Raw genomic sequence first — 12,246 nt, forward strand, 5'->3', positions numbered from 1 at the left:
TAGGAATGGAAGAAAAAATGCTAATCTGTGCCACTCAGTCTGCTGAAAGGAAAGCCATGTGAACCGTAAACAGCTGGGGCTATCCTAAAGGGTGACAGATGACAGAGAGCGAGAGGTACAGTATCACGTCTTTCCACTCTCTCTCTACCCCTCTCTCTATTCCCACTATATCCTAACTCTACCCCTCCCTACTGAATTTCTCTTTGGCATGCAGTGCCATGCTATGCACATGTCGGTCTCTATACATCATGCTTTTATCAGAAGTGAGGGAGAAGAGTATATAGACTTTTCAGATTTACCATGTTCAGCAAGTTCGCAAAGCACGATTGTCAAAGTAGCAATCTATAGTTGCTACATCAATTTCTGGACTTAATGATATATGCCAAATGATTCTTGAAAAAATATAATAAACTGTATAAATGCCTCATTAGCTTAATTCAACTGTCACACGCAGTCAGAACCCAATAAATGAACTTGTTTTACACCAATGTTTGTGAGCAAATCAAATTTTATTTTATTTGTCACATACACATGGTTAGCAGATGTTAATGCGAGTGTAGCGAAATGCTTGTGCTTCTAGTTCCGACAATGCAGTAATAACCAACGAGTAATCTAACCTAACAACTACCTTATACACACAAGTGTAAAGAGATGAAGAATATGTACATAAAAATATATGAATCAGTGATGGTACAGAACGGCATAGGCATGATGCAGTTGACGGTATCGGGTACAGTATGTATATACATATGAGATGAGTAATGTAGGGTATGTAAACATAAAAGTGGCATTGTTTAGTGATGCATATTTATTTACATAAAGATGGCACAGTGTACAGTATATACATATGAGATGAGTAATGTAGTGTATGTAAACATAAAAGTGGCATTGTTTAGTGGTAAAAGACCAAGTACATATTATGGCAATATCAAGCGCTATTGATAGCAGTTTGTTATTCTTCAATAACACAAACCCCAAAGCAAATCAGGGGGAGAAAGAACAATCATTGATGTTATGCTGGGAGGTAGATGGTAGATGTTCATTCTCCCTCAGCTTTTCTCCACAAAACAATGCAACAGGATGTAATTTATAACCCCCCGCCCTAGCCTGGAGTTGACCAATCAGAAGTCCTTGCAGTACAACTGAGTCAATTGCCAAATAACAAGTATCCTGCTCCAGACTCAAAGTATAGAATATAGCAAATGTAGCACACATAGCTCTGAGTTCAGGACTGACATTCCACAGATTCTAAACAGCTGTTGAACTGAAAGCCAACTCCTATTTACATTGATATTTCCCTATTGACCATTAGTACTCTATTTAGTTTTTGGTAATCTCGTCCTCTCATACTCTGCGTTGTGTATTTTTCTTTAAGACATTATTATACTATGATACAACTGGTTCTCATGAGGACTGCCACAGGAAAGGAAGACCCAGAGTTACCTTTTCTGCAGAGGATACGCTCATTAGTTACTCGCCTCAGAAATTGCAGCCCAAATAAATGCTTCACAGAGTTCAAGTATCAGACACATCTCAACATCAACGTCTTTATGAGACACAGAGTAGGTGAACGGATGATCTTTGCATGTGTGGTTCCCACCTTGAAGCATGGGTGAGACTCAGAGTAGGTGAACGGATGATCTTTGCATGTGTGGTTCCCACCTTGAAGCATGGAGAAGGAGGTGTGATGGTGTGGGGGTGTTTTGCTGGTGACACTGTCTGTGATTTATTTAGAATTCAAGGCACACTTAACCAGCATCACTACTAGAGGTCGAACGATTAATCAGCATGGCCGATTAATTAGGGCCGATTTCAAGTTTTCATAACAATTGGTAATCAGCATTTTTGGACGCCAATTATGGCCGATTACATTACATTACACTCCACGAGGAAATTGTGTGGCAGGCTGACCACCTGTTACGTGAGTGCAACAAGGAGCCAAGATAAGTTGCTAGCTAGCATTAAACTTATCTCATAAAAAACAATCACTCTTAACATAATCACTAGTTAAGTACACATGGTTGATGATATTACTAGTTTAACTAGCTTGTTCCACGTTGCAAATCATCAACTGTTAATTTATCATCGAATCACAGCATACTTCGCCAAATGGATGATGATGTAACAAACGCATTTGTGAAAAAAGCCCTATTGTTGCACCAACGTACTTAATTAACCATAAACATAAATGCCTTAAAATCAATAAACAAGTATATATTTTTAAACCTACATATTTAGTTAAAATAAATTAGTTTTAGCAGGCAATATTAACTTGGGAAATTGTGTCACTTCCCTTGCGTTGTGTGCATGCAGAGTCCGGGTTTATGCAGCAGTTTGGGCAGCCTGGTTTGTTGCTGTGTGAAGACCATTTTATCCGAACAAAAGACGTAATTAGTTTGCCTGAATTTTACATAATTATGACATAACATTGAAGGTTGTGCAATGTAACAGCAATATTTAGACTTATGGATGCCACCCGTTCCGTACAATACAGAGCGGTTCCGTATTTCACTGAAAGAATAAACGATTTCACAACAGCCACTAATTAACCAGTTACCTCTACCAATTTCGATCTGAACGTCGTATAGCCCGTGAATCTGCACGGACCCGGGTCTCACCAATGAGGTCGTACCACACCAATCAGTTGAATATTTATTTACTAAAAAGCTAAAATGATGATAAAAGATACATGTAGACAAAACACATTATAGGCTATTGATTAGAACTTAGTATAATGGGACAACACACTAAGGCGCGTGTTACCCAAAATAGGGGATTTCAAAGAGAGAGAGAAAGAGAAAGTACACGAGAGAAATATACATTTGGGTGAATTTGTCAGCTATGCTTATTTTAACCCTAGCCTTGCCCCAAACTGCCGCTCTTATGGGTCAGAATATAATGATGTAATTACGTGGGGATGATCTCTGACGATTCTCTGAAGGACCGTTCAGGGGAACGTTCAGGCTGCTCGATGACGCACCTCTCCGGCGCACCTTTCTGATTGTCCTCCCGATGTCAGTGTCTTTTTGGCTTAGGAGTCTGTTCCCTCACCCTTGCTATGGAAGGGGTCTTCTGAGGATTAGACAGCTCTGTAGCTCAGAGCTCACAGCATAGGAATGAAACCTTTTAGATACCACGATTCGCTGGGATTGGATGCTAAGGGGGTCCGGCTTGAATTCACCCGCTTAGACACAGCTACTCATCCGTAGCTTGGGTAGAAAAGGATTTCTTTGTCTTCAAACTTGTGTTGCGTTCTTGGTTCGTTTACTTTTTAGACCTTGGCTGCAGCTTGGGTCACGTAGTCTTGTCTGTAAATTCTATACTCAGAGGTTTTATACCTTTGGGTCAGAAGTGGGCGTAACAGCTTTTAGGGCAGTTCTCTGGGCGTACGAAGTTAATGAGGCAAGGTCTAGATTTTACTCAAACCCAATTTTAGACAACTAACTTAACATTTCATCTTTACCAAAATATTCCCTTTGATTTGGAAATTTTCCACACAACGTACCATGTATAAACATCAAACATACACTAGGAAAACTCTTCACGTTACAATGTTTTTGTAATAATGTCATCTATTAACCTTTAATAACAATACAAAAATGACATACATTTTCATATTCCATCTATCGTCATGACCACCATTGTGGCTGATGGAAACCATTGTTCCAAAGTCCCTTTATTTCATGTTTAATGAGGCTGGTTCTCCATAGTAACAGGGCAAAGGAATTTGTCTGTAGCCTGAGATTTACCAGGGGTGTGAGGGGTCATAAAACCCCCACATCTTCAGACCCCTAGATCTCTCCTCCTCTGTCGGGGTTGAGAGATAATCTGTAGGGTTGTGGACTCCTGTAACCTGACCTGATCAGGACAGTCATGACACTCTCCCCCTGCTTGTGACCAGCTGGTGTTGCAGTAGGAGAGATGGGAGAAAACCATAGCATGAAAGAACATTCTGGAAGCTTCGATGGAGAAAGGGTTTCTGATTGACTGGAAATTGGCTATATTCTGTATTTAAAACTGAGATGTTTTAGTGAATCATTCACTGATGTCAAAGGGAGACTCGCAAATTTCAAGTCTCTAAACACCCCACTTATTGTGTACAGCTCTGGTAAAGCCTAAATAGGTCAATGAAGTGTTATTTCATTTTTAGATGCTTTCGCTGTGTTTATACAATGAGTAGGTTACTGAGGTGAGTAATTGTTATGAACTTGAGTGAAGACCCAAACGCGGTTTTAACAGAAAACAGAGTTCTTTAATAAAAACAGGAATGGCATAAATCCTCTTCCAACGTAGTCAATGGAACAAAAGAACGTAGTATAATGCAGGTTGCACCTGCCATGCAGACTCCGACAGGACAGGACAAGGTGGAAGCAAACGAGACGACAGCTTGCTTCTGGCATCAAAAAACACAAACAAGAATCAGACACTGAAAGTAGCAGGAACAGAGAAAGAAATAGAGACCTAATCAGAGGGGGAAGAGAGAACAGGTGGGGAAAGAGAGAATGAGCTAGTTAGGGGAAATGTAGAACAGCTGAGGGATGAGAGACAGAGAAGGTAACCTAAAAAGACCAGCAGAGAGAGAGAATGAAGAGAAAGGACAGGAACAGACATAACAAGACATGACAGTACCCCCCACTCACCGAGCGCCTCCTGGCGCACTCGAGGAGGAAACCTGGCGGCAACGGAGGAAATCATCGATCAGCGAACGGTCCAGCACGTCCCGAGAGGGAACCCAACTCCTCTCCTCAGGACCGTACCCCTCCCAATCCACTAGGTACTGATGACCACGGCCCCGAGGGCGCATGTCCAAAATCTTACGAACCCTGTAGATGGGTGCGCCTCGACAAGGATGGGGGGAGGGACGAGCGGGGGCGCGAAGAACGGGCTTAACACAGGAGACATGGAAGACCGGGTGAACGCGACGAAGATAGCGGGAGAAGAAGTCGCACTGCGACAGGATTAATGACCTGGGAAATACGGAACGGACCAATGAACCGCGGGGCCAACTTGCGAGAAGCTGTCTTAAGGGGAAGGTTCTGAGTGGAGAGCCATACTCTCTGACCGCAACAATATCTAGGACTCTTGGTCCTACGCTTATTAGCGGCCCTCACAGTCTGCGCCCTATTACGGCAAAGTGCCGACCTGACCCCTTCCAGGTGCGCTCGCAACGCTGGACAAAAGCCTGAGCGGAGGGGACGCAGGACTCGGCGAGCTGAGATGAGAACAGCGGAGGCTGGTACCCGAGGCTACACTGAAAAGGGGATAGACCGGTAGCAGACGAGGGAAGCGAGTTGTGGGCGTACTCTGCCCAGGGGAGCTGTTCTGACCAAGACGCAGGGTTACGAAAAGAAAGACTGCGTAAAATGCGACCAACAGTCTGATTGGCCCGTTCGGCTTGACCGTTAGACTGGGGATGAAAGCCGGACGAGAGACTGACGGAAGCCCCAATCAAACGGCAAAACTCCCTCCAAAATTGAGACGTGAACTGCGGGCCTCTGTCGGAAACGACGTCAGACGGAAGGCCATGAATTCGGAAAACATTCTCGATAATGATCTGAGCCGTCTCCTTAGCAGAAGGGAGCTTATCGAGAGGAATGAAATGCGCCGCCTTAGAGAATCTATCGACAACCGTAAGAATAACTGTCTTCCCCGCTGATGAAGGCAGTCCGGTGACAAAATCTAAAGCGATGTGAGACCACGGTCGAGAGGGAATGGGAAGCGGTCTGAGACGGCCGGCAGGAGGAGAGTTCCCAGATTTAGTCTGCTCGCAGACCGAACAAGCGGCGACAAATCGACGCGCGTCACGTTCCCGAGTGGGCCACCAGAAACGCTGGCGAATGGAAGCGAGCGTACCCCGAACGCCGGGGTGGCCGGCTAACTTGGCAGAGTGGGCCCACTGAAGAACGGCCGGACGAGTAGGAACGGGAACGAACAGAAGGTTCCTAGGCAAGCTCGCGGCGACGGAGTGTGAGCGAGTGCTTGCTTTACCTGCCTCTCAATTCCCCAGACAGTCAACCCGACAACACGCCCCTCAGGGAGAATCCCATCGGGTCGGTGGAGACCTCAGAAGAACTGAAGAGACGAGATAAAGCATCAGGTTTGGTGTTTTTTGAGCCCGGACGATAAGAAATAACAAACTCGAAACGAGCGAAAAACAGAGCCCAACGAGCCTGACGCGCATTAAGTCGTTTGGCTGAACGGATGTACTCAAGGTTCCTATGGTCAGTCCAAACGACAAAAGGAACGGTCGCCCCCTCCAACCACTGTCGCCATTCGCCTAGGGCTAAGCGGATGGCGAGCAGTTCGCGATTACCAACATCATAGTTACGTTCTGACGGCGATAAGCGATGAGAAAAAAACGCGCAAGGATGGACCTTGCCGTCAGAGAGAGAGCGCTGAGAAAGAATGGCTCCCACGCCCACCTCTGACGCGTCAACCTCAACAACAAACTGTCTAGAGATGTCAGGTGTAACAAGAATAGGTGCGGATGTAAAACGATTCTTAAGAAGATCAAAAGCTCCCTGGGCGGAAACGGACCACTTAAAGCACGTCTTAACAGAAGTAAGGGCTGTGAGAGGAGCTGCCACCTGACCGAAATTACGGATGAAACGACGGTAGAAATTAGCGAAGCCCAGAAAGCGCTGCAGCTCGACGCGTGACTTAGGAACGGGCCAATCAATGACAGCCTGGACCTTAGCGGGATCCATCTTAATGCCCTCAGCGGAAATAACGGAACCGAGAAAAGGGACAGAGGCGGCATGAAAAGTGCACTTCTCAGCCTTCACATAAAGACAGTTCTCCAAAAGGCACTGGAGGACGCGTCGCACGTGCTGAACATGAATCGAGAGAGACGGTGAAAAAATCAGGATATCATCCATGTAAACGAAAACAAAAATGTTCAGCATGTCTCTCAGGACGTCGTTAACTAGTGCCTGAAAGACAGCTGGAGCGTTAACGAGGCCGAAAGGAAGAACCCGGTATTCAAAGTGCCCTAACGGAGTGTTAAACGCCGTTTTCCACTCGTCCCCCTCCCTGATGCGCACGAGATGGTAGGCGTTACGAAGGTCCAATTTGGTGAAAACCTGGCTCCCTGCAGGATCTCGAAGGCTGAAGACATAAGAGGAAGCGGATAACGATTCTTAACTGTTATGTCATTCAGCCCTCGATAATCCACGCATGGGCGCAGGGACCCGTCCTTCTTCTGAACAAAAAGAACCCCGAGGAGGAGACTATGGTACCGGCGTCCGAGCGAAACCGACAAATAATCCTCGAGAGCCTTACGTTCGGGAGCCGACAGAGAGTATAATCTACCCCGGGGGGGAGTAGTTCCCGGAAGGAGATCAATACTACAGTCATACGACCGGTGTGGAGGGAGAGAAGTGGCCTTGGAACGACTGAACACCGTGCGCAGATCGTGATACTCCTCCGGCACCCCTGTCAAATGCAGGCTCCTCCTGTGAAGAAGAGACAGAGGAAACAGGAGGGATAGCAGACATTAAACAGGTTACATGACAAGAAACATTCCAGGATAGGATAGTATTACTAGACCAATTAATAGAAGGGTTATGGCGCACTAGCCAGGGATGACCCAAAACAACAGGTGTAAAAGGTGAACGAAAAATTAAAAAAGAAATGGTTTCGCTATGATTACCAGAGACAGTGAGGGTTAAAGGCAGCGTCTCACGCTGAATCTTGGGGAGAGAACTACCATCTAAAGCGAACAAGGCCCTGGGCTCCCCTAACTGTCTGAGAGGAATGTCATGTTCCCGAGCCCAGGTCTCGTCCATAAAACAGCCCTCCGCCCCAGAGTCTATCAAGGCACTGCAGGAAGCAGATGAACCGGGCCAGCGGAGATGGACCGGAAAGGTAGTGCGTGATCCAGAAGGAGAGGCCTGAGTAGTTGCGCTCACCAGTAGCCCTCCTCTTACTGATGAGCTCTGGCCTTTTACTGGACATGAGGTGACAAAATGACCAGCGGAGCCGCAGTAGAGACAGAGGCGATTGGTGATTCTCCGTTCCCTCTCCTTGGCCGAGATGCGAATACCCCCCAGCTGCATAGGCTCAGCATCCGAGCCGGCATGGGGAGGGTGGCAGTGATGCGGCAGGTGGCAGTGATGTGGAGAGGGGAGCAACGGAGAACGTGAGCTCCTTTCCACGAGCTCGGCGACGAAGATCAAACCGTCGCTCTATGCGAATAGCGAGAGCTATTAAGGAGTCCAGACTGGAAGAAACCTCCCGGGAGAGGATCTCATCCTTAACCTCGACGTGGAGACCCTCCAGAAAACGAGCGAGCAAAGCCGGCCTGTTCCAGTCACTAGAGGCAGCGAGAGTGCGAAACTCAATAGAATAATCCGTTATGGATCTATTCCCCTGACATAGGGAAGACAGGGCCCTGGAAGCCTCCTCGCCAAAAACAGAACGGTCAAAACCCGTATCATCTCCTCCTTAAAGTCCTGATACTGGTTAATACACTCAGCCCTCGCCTCCCAGACTGCCGTGCCCCACTCACGCGCCCGTCCGGTAAGGAGAGAAATGACGTAGGCGATGGGCTGCGCTCCTGGAGTAAGTGTTGGGCTGGAGAGAGAACACCACATCACACTGAGTGAGGAATGAGCGGCACTCAGTGGGCTCCCAGAGTAACACGGCGGGTTGTTGATCCTGGGCTCCGGAGACTCGGAAACCCTGGAAGTGGGCGGTGGATCGAGGTGGAGTTGGTGAACCCGTCTTGTGAGGTCGGAGACTTGGACGGCCAGGGTCTCAACGGCATGTTGAGCAGCAGACAATTCCTCCTCGTGTCTGCCTAGCATCGCTCCCTGGATCTCGACGGCGGAGTGAAAAGGGTCCGGAGCCGCTGGGTCCATTCTTGGTCTGATTCTTCTGTTATGAACTTGAGTGAAGACCCAAACGCGGTTTTAACAGAAAACAGAGTTCTTTAATAAAAACAGGAATGGCATAAATCCTCTTCCAACGTAGTCAATGGAACAAAAGAACGTAGTATAATGCAGGTTGCACCTGCCATGCAGACTCCGACAGGACAGGACAAGGTGGAAGCAAACGAGACGACAGCTTGCTTCTGGCATCAAAAAACACAAACAAGAATCAGACACTGAAAGTAGCAGGAACAGAGAAAGAAATAGAGACCTAATCAGAGGGGGAAGAGAGAACAGGTGGGGAAAGAGAGAATGAGCTAGTTAGGGGAAATGTAGAACAGCTGAGGGATGAGAGACAGAGAAGGTAACCTAAAAAGACCAGCAGAGAGAGAGAATGAAGAGAAAGGACAGGAACAGACATAACAAGACATGACAGTAATAGGTGAGTTTGAGGTCAAACGTTGGAAAATGAACCTGTATAAAATCCTGCCTGTAACCAAATTTCTGCCTGGCAGATCTTAATGTCACTTTAGCTTACGCCAAGCCTCATTCGTCTCCTATGTAAACTACACCCAGTAGAGTGTTGTATATGATGCAGAAGGAAAAGGCCTATGTTGTTAAATCAAATCTTATCAACACATTAAAATACTGTTGCATTCCTAATGAGCCATCTTTGTTTACAGCAATCAGAGACTCGGGCTAATGACAAAAGATGTTGCGGTTAAGATGCTGAGATTTCTGTTTACAATAGACTATTTGGGTCAGGGTGGAAAGCATAGAAAAGTCAGAGTGAATAAGATGGTTGAATAATACCTTATTCTTGCCAACAAGAATATTAGATGGGGCAAATCTCAAGAACGTACGTGTTTAACAAGATTCAGCATTATTTCTTGACACATTTCAGAAGACTTAAGTGAAATCCCATCACAGACTGATAACTTATAGCCAAGTTATCGTTACTCATTGTGAATGTATTATTCTTTCTATCTGCATTGTTGAGAAGGCCCCTTAAGTATGTATTTTACATTTAGTCTACACCTGTTGTTTACGAAGAATGTGCCGAATGAAATTTTATTTGATATTACACGTAACAACACCCTGAGCGCATCAGACACGAAACACAGCACAAATGTAACAACTGCACAACAAAAAAATAGTTAAACAAGTTCCTTGAATGTTAATTTGCTGGTGCCTGTTCATTATAGTGTAGATACTTGTGGTTTAGCTGAACCAATCAAAGCAGTGAAGTGTGTAGTGAAGCACGACTTTAGTTGTCAAAACCGTTCTCCCTGGTGCGATGGGGGAAGCAACATGCATTCATATCATGCAATTATACTATTTATAAAATGATCGTGTGTATATATACAGTGTCTTCAGAAAGTATTCAGGACTCTTGACTTCTTCCACATTTTGTTACATTACAGCTTTAATAATGAACAAAAATTTAAAACATTACAACCTTACATTGCTTTTTTTCCCCACATCAATCTACACACAATACCCTTTAATGACAAAGCAAAAACAGTTTTTTACGCTTTTGTGCTAATTTATTAAAAATAAAAACTGATATCACATTTACATAAGTATTCAGACCCTTTACTCAGTACTTTGTTGAAGCACCTTTGGCAGTGATTACAGCCTTGAGTCTTCTTGGGTATGACACTACAAGTTTGGCACACCTATATTTGGGGAGTTTCTCCCTTCTCAGCAGATCCTCTCAAGCTCTGTCAGGTTAGATGGGGAGTGTTTCTGCACAGCTATTTTCAGGTCTCTCAAGAGATGTTGGATTGGGTTCAAGTCCAGGCTCTGGCTGGGCCACTCAAGGACATTCAGGACTTGTTCCGGTGACACTTCTACGTTGTCTTGGCGTTTTGCTTAGTGTTGTTGTCCTGTTGGAAGGGGAAATTTGTCCCATTCTGAGGTTCTGAGCAGGTTTTCATCAAGGATGTCTCTGTACTTTGCTCTGTTCATCTTTGCCTCAATCCTGATTAGTCTCCCATTCCCTGCCGCTGAAAAACATCCCCACAGCATGATGCTGCCACCACCATGCTTCCCCATAGGGATGGTGTCAGGTTTCCTCCAGATGTGACGCTTGGCATTCAGGCCAAAGAGTTCAATCTTGGTTTTATCAGACCAGAGAATCTAGTCTCTAATGGTCTGAGAGCCTTTAGGTGACTTTTGGCAAACTCGAAGCGGGCTGTCATGTGCCTTTTACTGTGGAGTGGCTTCTGTCTGGCCACTTTAAAACTTCTTTGGGATAGGGGGCGGTATTTTGGCGTCCGGATGAAAATCGTGCCCAAAGTAAACTGCCTGCTACTCAGGCCCAGAAGCTAGGATATGCATATAATTGATAGAAAACACCTAGAAAGTTTGTTTCTACAACTGTTAAAATAATGTCTGTGAATTTAATAGAACTGACAGGCGAAACACCGAGGACAAACTACCGCCCCCCCAAAAAATGTAATCCTACCACTGATTTCAATGGCTGGCTCTTTTATAACAGGGTGAAATCGTGCCTGATTGCAGTTCCTAGGGCTTCTACTAGATGTCAGTCTTTAGAAAGAGTTTCAGGCTGATTTTTGGAAAAATGGGGGAGAATAAGTAGTTTTTCTAAGGGCTCCCATTTTGGCTGTAGTGTTTCCATGCGCATGGCCGAGATAGCGCATCCTTTTTTTATCTCCAGTAAAGACAATAACGATTCTCTGTCTTAAATTTGGTTGTTTATTTGTGTATTAGGGTACCCAAGGATTGATTGACTTGTTTGGATAAGTTTATTGGTAATGTTTAGGATTCATTTTCTATGCATTTTGACCGATGGAAACCGAGTGGATTATTGACTGAAGCGCGCCAGCTAAACTGAGTTTTTACGGATATAAAGAAGAAATTTATCGAACAAAAGGACCATTTGGAATGTAACTGAGACCTTTTGGAGGGCCAACCGAAGAAGATCTTCAAAGGTAAGGAATATATTATATCGCTATTTCTGACTTTCGTGTCGCAACTCCCTGTTTGAAAATGATTTGTTATGCATTGGCATGCTGGACGCTGTTCTCAGGTATTCGCATGGTTTGCTTTCGCCGTAAAGCCTTTTTGAAACCTGACACCTTGGCTGGATTAACAACAAGTTAAGCTTTATTTTGATGTATTGCACTTGTGATTTCATGAAAGTTTAATATTTATAGTAATTTAACTTGAATTTGGCGCTCTGCCATTTCACCGGATGTTGGCCAGGTGGGACGCCATCAGGTTCTTACCAAAGCCCTCCCCCGATTGCTCAGTTTGGCAAGGGCGGCCAGCTCTAGGAAGAGTCTTGGTGGTTCCAAACTTTTTCCATTATGGAATGATGGAGGCCACTGTGTTCTTGGGGACCTTCAAT

Source organism: Oncorhynchus masou, chromosome 23 (genome assembly GCF_036934945.1).
Source record: "Oncorhynchus masou masou isolate Uvic2021 chromosome 23, UVic_Omas_1.1, whole genome shotgun sequence".
Lineage (NCBI taxonomy): Eukaryota > Metazoa > Chordata > Actinopteri > Salmoniformes > Salmonidae > Oncorhynchus > Oncorhynchus masou.